Source organism: Euprymna scolopes, chromosome 17 (genome assembly GCF_053919585.1).
Source record: "Euprymna scolopes isolate OS-2025 chromosome 17, ASM5391958v1, whole genome shotgun sequence".
NCBI classification, from domain to species: Eukaryota; Metazoa; Mollusca; class Cephalopoda; order Sepiida; family Sepiolidae; genus Euprymna; species Euprymna scolopes.
Genome location: NC_136498.1, coordinates 98,659,587 through 98,672,158, shown reverse-complemented (window position 1 = coordinate 98,672,158; position 12,572 = coordinate 98,659,587). Strand labels below are relative to the sequence as shown.

At 34.3% G+C, this 12,572-nt stretch overlaps 1 non-coding gene across 1 annotated transcript; it reads left to right on the top strand.

Annotated features, from left to right (window-relative positions):
* Positions 1–11,184: 11,184 nt before the first annotated feature.
* On the top strand, positions 11,185–11,333 carry LOC145297262 (U12 minor spliceosomal RNA). Its single transcript, XR_013870120.1, has one exon. It is a non-coding gene; the product is annotated as a U12 minor spliceosomal RNA (small nuclear RNA).
* The last annotated feature ends 1,239 nt before the right edge of the window (positions 11,334–12,572 follow it).

The window sequence follows — 12,572 nt, the reverse complement described above, 5'->3', positions numbered from 1 at the left end:
TTCTATATCAACCCTGTTTCTTCTCTATATCATTGTTCTGCCAGAGAATATTATTAAGAAGATTAACATCTATGCTTTTTTTTTTTTACAAAAGTGTCACCACTTATCAAGGCCTAGAGGCCACTCGAGGATAAGTGTACAGTGGTCAATGGGACAGTGACGTAGTAATTGTTAGTAGTGGAAATTTGGTAAATTGGATTACTTAAGGGAAACGGCTCATCAAGAACTTGTTTACGTTGGACTTGAAGACGACCATATTATAGTTAGCCGGAAAGCAGGCAAATCGAAGAGAGTTCCACAAGCGTGCAGTTCTAAGAAAAAAAGCTTTGTTCATGGAATCTACGTTTAGGTTTAGACACGGATAAAGAGTGGAGGGAAATTATTGATAGTGTTTGCAGCTAGACGAGTGTTTCTCGTGAAAATTTGGTGAGGGGAGACCATCGATTGGAGCTCAGACGAGAACTTGCCATGAAAATAACGATAAAGCAGAGACAGACTCGCAACGTATCTTCTGTGAGAAAGAGATTGCAGGGAAGAGAAAAGGACATCCCCCACTAGGCTACGAAGTCTATTTTGAACTCTGTCTAGGCAAGCTTGCTAATCTAGAGACTGACCTGGGTTCAGTTGTGAGTTAGTTTATGAAATGGCTTGTTTAGTTTAATTCTATTAAGACACAGCTTGTGTCTTTTAATCGTAGGCATCTCCCTTTTCTTCCTGAGATTCTTATAGTTGTATATGATCTTGATGAGAGATCAACTCTGTAGCTTCTTGGTCTTTCTTTCTCATCAAATCTCTTTTTCGAAATTCATATATTAAATCCATTGCTCTTTCTGTTTCACGTAAAGTAGATTCTTTTCATCGATCTGAACACTTTCTCACAACCAACATTATTCTATATCCCTAAAAATCTATTATCAGACCATTTATAGAGTATTGTTGTCATATTTGTATTGGTTGATTTCTATCCCATTTGACAGATCGTGATAAGATGCAGCAACGTATCTGTAATTTTATTGCCCCTCCAACTTTTCTTCTTCTTTGCAATCCCTCCCTCACAAACCTTATATTGCTAGTCTCAATCTTTTCTGTAAATATTATTATGGCATGTGTTTTTTTTTTAAAGAAGCCACTCAGGGATAAGGGTTATTGCAAGTACATTACGTTAGTGTGGAGATTTGATTAAGTGTTTACTTAAGGGGGCGGTTCATTAGGAATTTGTTAACGTTGGACTTGAAGACATCCAAGTTGTAGTCCGGTGGGAAGCAGGCAGACGGAACAGAGTTCCACAGGCATGCAGTTCTAAGAAAGAAGCTTTGTTCATGGAATCCGCGTTTTGATTTAGGCACAGATATAGACTGTTCTTCAGAATTGTCTGATCTATGTCCTGCTTCTTATGCTATTTGTCGTTTAACTCGCTTCATCAATTCGCTGATTTTATACCTTATTGTAATAGAGCTTCCTATTCCAGAAGTTTCTTTCCAAGAACTGTCATATTGTGGAACTCTCTCCTTGCTGACTGTTTTCCTCCTACCTATAACCTTATTTTTTTTAAACTATGTGGCTGGTTACCTTTGATGCATCCAAAACCAAACTCCTATCCTTACATCATCAACGCTCTGATCCCCATCTGGCATCAATTGTGATGGATGGCTCTCGTCTCGGTGAGGCCCCGTGTTTTGACAAGCTTCTGGGTTTGACCTTTACTCCTGATCTGAAATGGAACACGTACATCAAGTCTGTTGCCAAGGTCGCTGGAAAGATGGTGGGATCCTTCTACCGATCCAGAAGATATCTCACTACGGATGCAATTCTCTATCTATATAAAAGCCAAGTACGTCCAAGGATGGAATACTGTTGCCATATCTGGGCGGGAGCTGCTAAAAACAGCCTATCCTGCCTTGACAGAGTACAAAATAGACTTCGTGGCTTAGTGGGGGATGCCCTTTTCTCTACCCTGCAACCTCTCTCCCACAGAAGAGACGTTGCGAGCCTGTCCTTGTTTTATCGTTATTTCCATGGCAGATGCTCGTCTGAACTCCAATCTCTGGTCCCCCCTCGCCAATCTTTCACGAAAAACACCCGTCTAGCTGAATCCACTGTGAAAAATTTCCCCCACTCTATATCTGTGCCTAAATCAAAACGCAGATTCCATGAACAAAGCTTCTTTCTTAGAACTGCACGCCTGTGGAACTCTGTTCCGTCTGCCTGCTTCCCTCCGGACTACAACTTGGTTGTCTTCAAGTCCAATGTTAACAAATTCCTAATGAACCGCCCCCTTAAGTAAACATTTCAGCAAATCTCCTCACTAACGTAATGTACTTGCAATGACCCTTATCCCTGAGTGGCTTCCGGGCCTTGATAAGTGGTGATCACTGTGTAAAAAAAAAAAAAAGAAAAAAAAACTAAGGTCGGCACTCATGTAGAGAGTGATCCGTGTTGAAATAATAACGTTATTATTTAAAAAGCCATTCTTAACATGGGGAGGGGAGGGTGTTTTGTACCTATTCTGTACTTTAACATTACAATTGAATAAAAAAACATATAATAAAACTTTAATTAAACGTGGAAATACGTTTTAAAAAATAGCGCGGATCAGTAAGTGCATTAGCACCCTAAGGTCAATAGGCATCCTTCTTTTCGATAATGATATCTTGGTCTTGTTAGTTGCTTACATCAAGTGGTTTCATACTTTGTCTGGAGCTTTTTTTCATTAAAAATATATTTTAGACTGATTTTATTTCTTTTCATTGTTTCTTTGATGTTTAATATTGAGTAATGGCCGATACGAAATGTCCAACACACACAAAGAAATAGAGTAATGGCCGATGCAAAGATAAGACATCGTTTTTTTCATCCATTTTAAAAAAATAAAATAAATTAAAATACAAATCTATATATCTATAAGAATGAAATTGTCTGTCTGTGTGTCTGTGTGTGTACCTTTCCCTACCAAACTACTCTGTCGATTTTCAGTCTACAGACTCGAGATTTCACATAACGGGTATTGAGATTTGAGAAAATATTTTTAATCGGTTTTCGACCAGAAATGTGGCTGTCGGGGGGTCAAAGTTCAACGATTTGATCTTTAAAAACTCTACGAAACTTCTCCGCCAATTTTGGGTCTACACACTTGAAATTTTAGATGTAGGTTACTTGGACGTGGTTCAAACTTTTTACTTTGATTTGAGCCCAAAACAATAAATATTAAGGGGTCAAAATTGGGGTCAAAGTTTAAAAAAATATTTAACCTCTGCGGTCTCTACCAAATTACTCAGCCAATTTTTGGTTTAAACATTTGACATTTTATATAAAGTCTATTCAGACACAGACAGAGGCGACGGATTTTTACTAGATCAGTGTTGTTTTGAAGTTCGATCTTTCAGACGACGAATATCGAAAAATTGGCTAAAAACATTAGTAGCGTCACCTTCAACTGGGCACTTTTCTACGGGGGGGGGTCGCTTTTTTCGCCGATATTTTCGAAAGTCATCCGCTCTTTTCGATTGTCTAGCCTTAATTTAAACCTACGTTACTTCCGGTTAGACGGTTATCATATCAGCAAAGACGTCACGTTTTTTTTCCCGTTCTTTTCCTCCTTCGCGGTATGGGTTCAAGCTTGCCTTCCCACTACCACTTTTTTTTTTTGCTCAACACACACCTCCAAACACCCGAGTAATGCCGGGCACCCATGCTAATATATAATAAATTGTACAGCCTAACAACGTCGCAGCCCACAAGAGCCATGACAGTCAACGAACCGGAAGTCCAAGACTCGAGTTTCGCCCTCATTTGCGCTCATCAGTTAGACACATCCAAACTCAGCACTCTAACAACTGAGCAAAAAAAAAAAAAAAAAAAAAAAAAAATATATATATATATATATATATATATATATATATATATATATATATATATATATATATATACAAATAAAGTTATGAAGATAGGGTCTGAACAAAGTCGGGCTGAACTTCTAGTAAATAAAAAAAAAGGAAAAAAGGAAAAAGCATCCATAATTTTTTTTTCCGTATTTATCTATTTTTTTCTACTTTAATTTTCCGATTCATTCTTTTATTTTTACTTTCTGTCTACTTTTTTTTTCTTTTTTAATCTTTTTTTTTCTTGCATTCTTTTTAATTTTAACTTACGTCTTCATTCTTATTCTTCCTTTTACCTTTTTCCTCTCGTCTCACCGGTGCAACTTTTACTCTTTCTTAATCCTTAGTTCGCCATGTTCGTTTGCTCTCTTATCTGTTATATACATTGCCCTCTCTCTCTCTCTCTCTCTCTCTCTCTCACTCCGTCTCTGAATTGTTAAATAATTGTATTTCAAGCGAAATATCCAATACACACAAAAAAGAGAGTAATGGCCGATGCAAAGATAAGGCGACGCGCAGTCGCACTCTAGTAAATCTCCTTTTAACCAATGACGTCAACATCCCATACATCACAATTCAACGGACCGTGGATTCCCATAAACAGTAAAAAATAAATAAATAAATAAATAAAATAAAAAATAAAAAAATAAAAACGCCCCCTTTTCGTATTAGCCTCTTCGAATAAATAAATAAACATTCTTCCCAAGAGTCAAGAGAAGCACAACCACTTGTTTTTATGATTGTTATTGAATGCGACGTAAAAATGTAGAATTAAATATGCATTAAGATCTCCCTTCCTCCCTTCCTTCATTCTTTCATATCTTTCTTTCTTTCATTCTTTCCTTTCTTTCATTCTTTCCTTTCTTTCATTCCTTCTTTTTTATTTCTTCCTTTCTTTCCTTTCTTCCTTTCTTTCCTTCCTTTCTTTCTTTCATTCTTCCTTTTCTGTCATTCATTCCTTTCTGCAATTCCTCCCTTCCTTTCTGCTTTTACCTTGATTTTCTTCCTCGCGTATTTCCTTACTGTTTTCCCCCTCTCATCTATCTATTTAATCTATCTCTGCGTATATATCAGATAAAATATTGAGGTATATAAATGCCGATTGCGGGTAATGATTACACAAATCTGATGATCGGGTTTCGAATCTCAGTGTGAAAACTCTAAGATATTTCATCTTAGCTGTTTTCTGTTTCAAGACAATAGCAAAAAATAAACGTAGCAATTACAACAAAGCATACCTCTAAGATTCGATACACATTTTATTCATTCTATGTTGCAAAATTAAAATGCCCAATTTGGCTCTGAATGGAGCTGGTAACAACCTCGAAAGGTAATGGTTCTTTTATATTCATTAGGAACTGGTACCCGGATACAGCACTGCTCTATAATTGGATTAATCGCAGCCGTTTTAAGAGGGTTAGTATGATGCTTTCTGATGAAAAGATTCAATTTTCGACTTTTTTTTTTTTACACAGTGATCACCACTTATCAAGGCCCGGAAGCCACTCAGGGATAAGGGTTATTGCAAATACATTACGTTAGTGTGGAGATTTGCTGAAGTGTTTACTTAAGGGGGCGGTTCATTAGGAATTTGTTAACATTGGACTTGAAGACATCCAAGTTGTAGTCCGGAGGGAAGCAGGCAGACGGAACAGAGTTCCACAGGCGTGCAGTTCTAAGAAAGAAGCTTTGTTCATGGAATCCGCGTTTTGATTTAGGCACAGATATAGAGTGGGGGAAATTTTTCACAGTGGATTCAGCTAGACGGGTGTTTTTCGTGAAAGATTGGCGAGGGGGGACCAGAGATTGGAGTTCAGACGAGCATCTGCCATGGAAATAACGATAAAACAAGGACTTGAGTCGGCATTACAGAAGTTCACAATTAATGTCCATTTGAAAGAAAAGTCATTAATGACACATCGATTACTCAGACATTAAAAAGTCTCTGGGAGATACATATAATAATAACTTCGCCCAATCATTAAGACTTAAAAAATCTCAAGGAGACGAAGGGTAGAGGCGCCCAAATGCCTCATATCCATAGAGAGTTGAGTTTTGTGTTCCTTCTTCGTCGGCTGCATGTCTGGAACTATCTGAATGGCAATCAGAAAAGCCTGTCAAGCAAATCGCTGGCGGTTAAAAACATCGACCAATTTGATTGGTTTAAACAAAGACAGTGGCTGGCCAAATCAGCCAATGAGGGGCTTGCTGATAATTGTAGAATTTCTCAGAAAACACTTGCGTCATCTATTCACACAAAAAGACCATATTATAGTGAAATAGTTGCGTGTGGATGACTAACGATTAGGAGCGCCGACTGTCGTCTAAGCAGTCGAGTTTCAAAACTGGCTTGACGTAGTTGCTAATCTAGTCGTACTGATGAGCTGTGATACAGCGAAACAGTGCTGTATGTGAATGACTATAAATCCTCCCTATCTTGGGTTGACCATATTGGGAAGTGATAAACAAGCTGCCACTAGCGTATTAAGCGATGCTCTTTGTGTAAACAAATGGAGCTTAGGCGTTTGGACAATGTTTGAACATTGTTAATTCACATGCTCATTTTAGCAGTTACCGAATAGCGTAACGGTGAAGAGCACCGACTGTCGTCTAAGCAGTCGAGTTACAAACCTGGCTTAAGGTAGTTGCTAGTATAACTGTACTGATGAGTTTTGGTACAGCGGAGCAGTTCTGGATGATTATATATATATATATATATATATATATATATATATATATATATATATATATATATATAAACATAGATTTTTGGTTGATTTTTAACGATAAAACAGTTATTAGAGTCATCAACTGTGTAGATTGAGGAAAATATTTTTCCTTAGAAGATCGACCATATCTTTTGGACGTAAATAAATAAACAAATGTTTATTTATTATTTTATTTATAAAACAGTAATCTACGAATCAATCAACTATAGTCAGTGTAGCTTAACTGCTTTAGGATTCGAACCTAATAATAACAACAACAACAACAACAATAATAATAATAATAATAATAATAATAATAACTGCATTTCGTTAAAAATGAAAAGCGATAAAATAACACGTAAAGTCATCTAGGCGTAACGATTAACGTATTCGACTATAGTACATATAGTGTAAGGTTCCAATCCTAGAACAGTCAAGCTATGCTGACTATCAGAAGTACCGCAAAACACGTATTCGTAGATTACTGTTTTATATTGACAAAGGATGCGTCCAGGATAAATGTTTTCGCATGCTTCATTTCCTTTAAGGGAAATTTCTTTAAATAATGTTCTATTGTTAAAGTGTTTTTATTCAATAAGTCTGACGAAAGGCTGCTTATGTGAAAATTTTCAAACGCCATAATGCTTGACATTGTCCAACCGGTCTTGAAACAATTGTAACTTACAATGAAATACACTTTTTGTTGCTATCAATTCCTTTTTTGAAGTCTTCGTTTTGTTAATACAGTATGTTTTTTTATGAGTATATTTGTGTATTACAGCAATTTTAGTGAAGTGGGATATTTCATTTCGTTTTTTAAAATTCATTCGACATTATTCACTCAAATACATTTAAAAAAATAGGAAGGATAGACGATAAAAAAATGAAACTTAATTAATTACAATATTTATGGCTCTATCAAATGTAATAAGGAATTAAAATAATGAAAATTCATTAATGTATCGACCTTCATCTCCCAAAATCTTGTCGATATATTCAAAAGAACAGTTAAGCAGCAATGATGATTGTCGACATGCGATTGGATAGTTATTGAAAGTAAAAATTTCTCGCTGCATTGCAACTGAAGGAGAAATGGGTAGGAAAGTAAACCATAATATAAGCAATACATTCATATTTTCCTCTATAAAAATATTTAAAATATAGTTTGGAGATAATGAATTCATCTTCTACACGACCTTGTTCCAAGCCATACTGCGGAATCTATAAAGAAATAGTACATGGAGAACAGGAAACTTATTGATTGATCTGCAAATAGTCAGATGCAAATCCAATAAAAACATTATCGCGAATCCTCAAAGGGAAATTTAAAAAATACTGTTTGTTAAATCTTAAAACAGTAAAGCAAGTTATCGAACATCGGTGTTAGTGGCAAGCCACTTGATATAATTAGCTAAAATACTACCCAAAAACAAAAACCAGCTAAAAATATTACCCAAGCACAAAAATCAGCTAAAAATACTACATAAAAACAAAAACTAACTAAAAATACTACTCCAAAACGAAAATCAGCTAAAAATATTGCCCCAAAACAAAAACAAGTAGAAAAATGCTACCTAAAAGCAAAAGCCCAGTTAAAAACATTGCATAAAAACAACAACCAGCTAAAAAAATACTACCCAAAAACAAAAACTAGCTAAAAATACTACCCCCAAACAAAAACCAACTAAAAATGCTACCCAAAAACAAAAACAAAACAGCTAAAAAATACTATCCCAAGACAAAAATCAGCTAAAAATACTACCCCCTCAAAAAAAAAAACAGGTATTAAATACTACTCCCTCCAAAAAAAAAAAAAACAGGTAAAAAAATACAACCCCCTAAAAAAAAAAACAAGTAAAAAATACTACCCAAAAACTAAAATCAACTTTAAATACTACCCCAAAACAAAAATCAACTTAAAATACTACTCCAAAACAAAAATCAACTTAAAATACTACGCTAAAACAAAAACCAGCCAACAAGTGTTGGATGGATAGATTCTTGTCTAATAAACAACAATTCTCCCATTTTGTCAGAAACATCAGTCATGGAATGTAAGGACTAAAGGACTAACTATAATGGAAGGCTTCCAACATCCATTTTCTACTTTCTTATCGAATCTCCATAGTTAAAATTAAATTGTAGCCGAAAGTAAAAACAAAATCTTTTAAAAAAGGATATTTTACGCATAATAATAAATTTAGAATTTTAAACTTTTCAGGCGACATAATTCAAATTTCAAATTTAAAAAAATGGGATTTAAATATTTTCAATAACAAATAGCAATTTTCTTAATTATTTTCTAAAAATTCTTATTTTTATCAAAAATACAATTTTTAACACGTTTCATGAAGACCGTACAAATATATTTATAGTGAAAATATGTGATTTCTTATCTTTAATAGGTAGTTAAAGATACCTACTAATCTATAAAAGAAACTTTGCGTATGAGTTCATTCCCTATGGACTCGAAAACAGCTGGGCCGATTTTTTAAAAATCTCACAGAAATCTAACATATGTGCCTGGCAGTGTTTTTTTTTTTTTTAGATAGGTTTTGTATCGTAATGTCTTCGATAAGTATCGATAATCAATAATCAAAAAATCCAATGAAAGAAGAAAGACGTGATTTTGACTAAATTTAACGCCTTATACAGCCTAACATCACAAGTGTATTTGAGAAGTTTTATTACCGCACAAGCAGAAAAGCTTGACATATAAAATCAACAGTAGGCTCTTTTATATGACAGAGGCGCGTTCAAAACTTTAATTCAAGCCATTATCATCGCACAAGTAGTAAGGCTAGGCATATAAAATCAATAGTAGGTTCTTTGACATGAAAAGAGCGCTTTCGAAATAAATGTTTCTCTTTAGAGCACAATTGAACCATGATACTTGACGTTTGCATTTTAAAATTTAATTAAAAAATAAATAAATAATTTCATAAAAACAACAGTATGTTCTCTATAGTGTAAAGGTAGACCCATGTCAGGTCATGTCATATGCTACTGGTACCATGTAAACCCAGTACTACCTGCCTCATGGTCGGGTCACCGGCGACTAAACTGGTTCCCCCACCAGACTTGTTTGGTGAGGAGGGTGGCTAGTCTCCCTGAAGGATTAAAAAAAGACCTTCCAAAGGGCGAATGAACCCTTTTTAGGGGTCAACGACAAACTAGCACCGTGTGTGTTTGTGTGCATGTATGTGTGTGTTGGGGTGGAGAGGGCTCCCGTAAGCCGTGGTGAAGGTAACCTTTCTAGGACAAGCAAATCTCTGATTAAAAAAAACAGAAAGGGGAGACCAGTACCCGAATTAAGCTGGTCTGCAGTTTAACTTGTTGCTGGCTATCTTGCTCTTACTTGTTGCTGGATGTCAACATTTTGAAACGAGAGAGCGACTTAGCTGTCGTACAAAGCTAAGACTCTGTAACATTATATGTGTACAGATACTCCCTCAGGCATTTGTCTATTAAAATCGTTCTGTGGCGATGGAAGTCATTTTTGGGCTCATGGACGTTAAGTGTCTGAGAGAGTGGTACTCGTCTGACAAGACGTTGCAATCATCAAAGGTAGACTACACTCCGGAGAGGATTGAAAAATGAGCGATTTTATCAATTTCGATGACAGCAAAATATGGGTGGATGATATATGTGTTGATGTTGACGAACTAAAAGATAACTATAAATACGTATATAAAATATTCGGAAAAGGTTCAATATCAAGAGAAATTAAAAAAAAAAGCAAACTGCTTAAAAAAATAACTTCGCGAAATTTGGCTTAAAAATGTCAAATGGTTCTAAAATGGTTGATCGATTTAGAAATTGAGCACCCCTATAGATATTTAAGTATTGCCTTTTTTATCATTGATTTTTTATAATATTGTCGATTAGAGTCCATTCGGTAATAATCCCCGAAAAAATTGAAAAAAAAAAACAAACAAATAAAATATGGGGGGAGGGGTATCGCTCGTTCACGTGAACCAATCTATTCCTCCTCCCCACTATTAAAACCTACTGAACGTATGTTTTTTTTTTTTTTGTAAAAAATATTGAATATTACTAATTTGAACTGATAATAAGGCGTTTTAAAATAGCGCCAAGAGGAATTAAAAAAAAAAAAATTCTTATTCAATATGAACCGTATTTTAATAATAGCATCAGTAAACTTTGCAAACATATTAAACATATCACGACGTCATTCAGTTTTTCTTTTGAATTCATTTATTTTATATTCTACTGCAAATATTAAACTAATTAATTATTTGATAACCATTTTATGAGTAACGTGTACGTTTTTTAGTGTTAAATAATAAAATGATAGATGTAAAACTTATGCCACGTAAACATAATTTATTGTTTTTAATTGTCACGTGATCAGATACAAACTATAATAAAATAGATTTATTTCAATAAATACACCAATTTACAAATATTATTGACTTGGAAAAGAATTCTTATCATCTTATAATATTATTGTAATAGTTTTAAATCATAAAAATCAAGTCATTAATTAATCTATCGAAATTTAGCGAACATCGACACCGTCGACTGTGTTGATACACGCTGTAAGTATATAATAAAAGTCGGTGCGTGAAAACTTCATGCCTTAAACTAATGAGTAAGGAAAATAACGAACTAGGGTAATGCCTAGTTCCACAGTTTTATCTGTGAAGTATTTTTGAACAGGTATAGGTTGTCCCTGAGACCCCGCCTACTTTCGCGGGATGCCCAGGTTGTAGCGATCTACCTGTAGGGCCTCCTGGCTCTTAAAATTGAATGAACAAAAGAATTAATAATAATTTTCTTGACAGAAAAATAAATTTCGTTTTTATGGATAAACTTCTCTTTATTTATTTAATTGCTCCTCTGAACAATGTCGAACTTTCTCTATCTTGATACGTTTGTTTTGTTAAAGATAAATTCTTTGATAACTTCATAGTATATATATATATATATATATATAGTAATTTATAAAATATATATGGCGATTAAGCTACACTGAATATTCTGCGTTTCATCCAACTATAGGATTCGACAGGCTTATGCGCGAATTCTGTGGTTGCTTCTTGTTTTTATATATGTTGAGGATTTCTAGTTAGCCAATCAGCTTTCTAGTGTCACCCGCGCCCCTTCCTATCAGCCAATGGGCATGCATTTTATGAAACAAAGGATCTGTTTTAGAACTAGGTTAGTGGTTTAAGGTATACGTTCTCCTTTTTATATATATATATATAAATATACCTATGTGTACACACATACATGCACATATATATATACATATATATACATATATGTGTGATCGTTTATGCATATTCATGTTTATTTAATTTATTTATTTGTTTGTTTTCTATTGTTATTGTTAGTTTTAAAGCTATTTTGTATCGCTATCCTAGAGTAAGTTTTATTTTGTGAACACAGTTGTTTGCTATTTCTCGCCTACAGTTTAATAGATTTTGAGGTTCTTTAAAGTACAGGATAGAAAATTTTTCATGGAGGCATAATTTACATGGGTCGTCTAAATGTCTGCATGTGGTAGCTTGTCTCATTATTTTCCATTCGACTACCGGCGAATGTCCGCTTTCTTTGAGTTCCCAGTATTTATTCGCTAGTGTTGTTTTTATACGGTGTTTTTTATTTTTGAATGTACTTTTGTGGTCATGGTATCGGGGTTTGAAATCTAAGGAAGACATTCTCTCGCTATAAACACTAACATACAGCTATTTAGTAAAATACCTAATGTAATATGCAAATGAGGTTACCTCTTAACTGTATATTTTAAAAGAATCATTCTTTATATAGTAATAAATGAAATAGGAAAGTAATCAACCTTTTCTATATATTAATCAAATTGTGAATACACAAACAAACAAATAAACAAGAATAAGTATTTATATATATAGCTACTATATATATATATATATATATATATATATATATATATATATATATATATATATATATTATATAAGCTGTCAGAAACCCACATAAA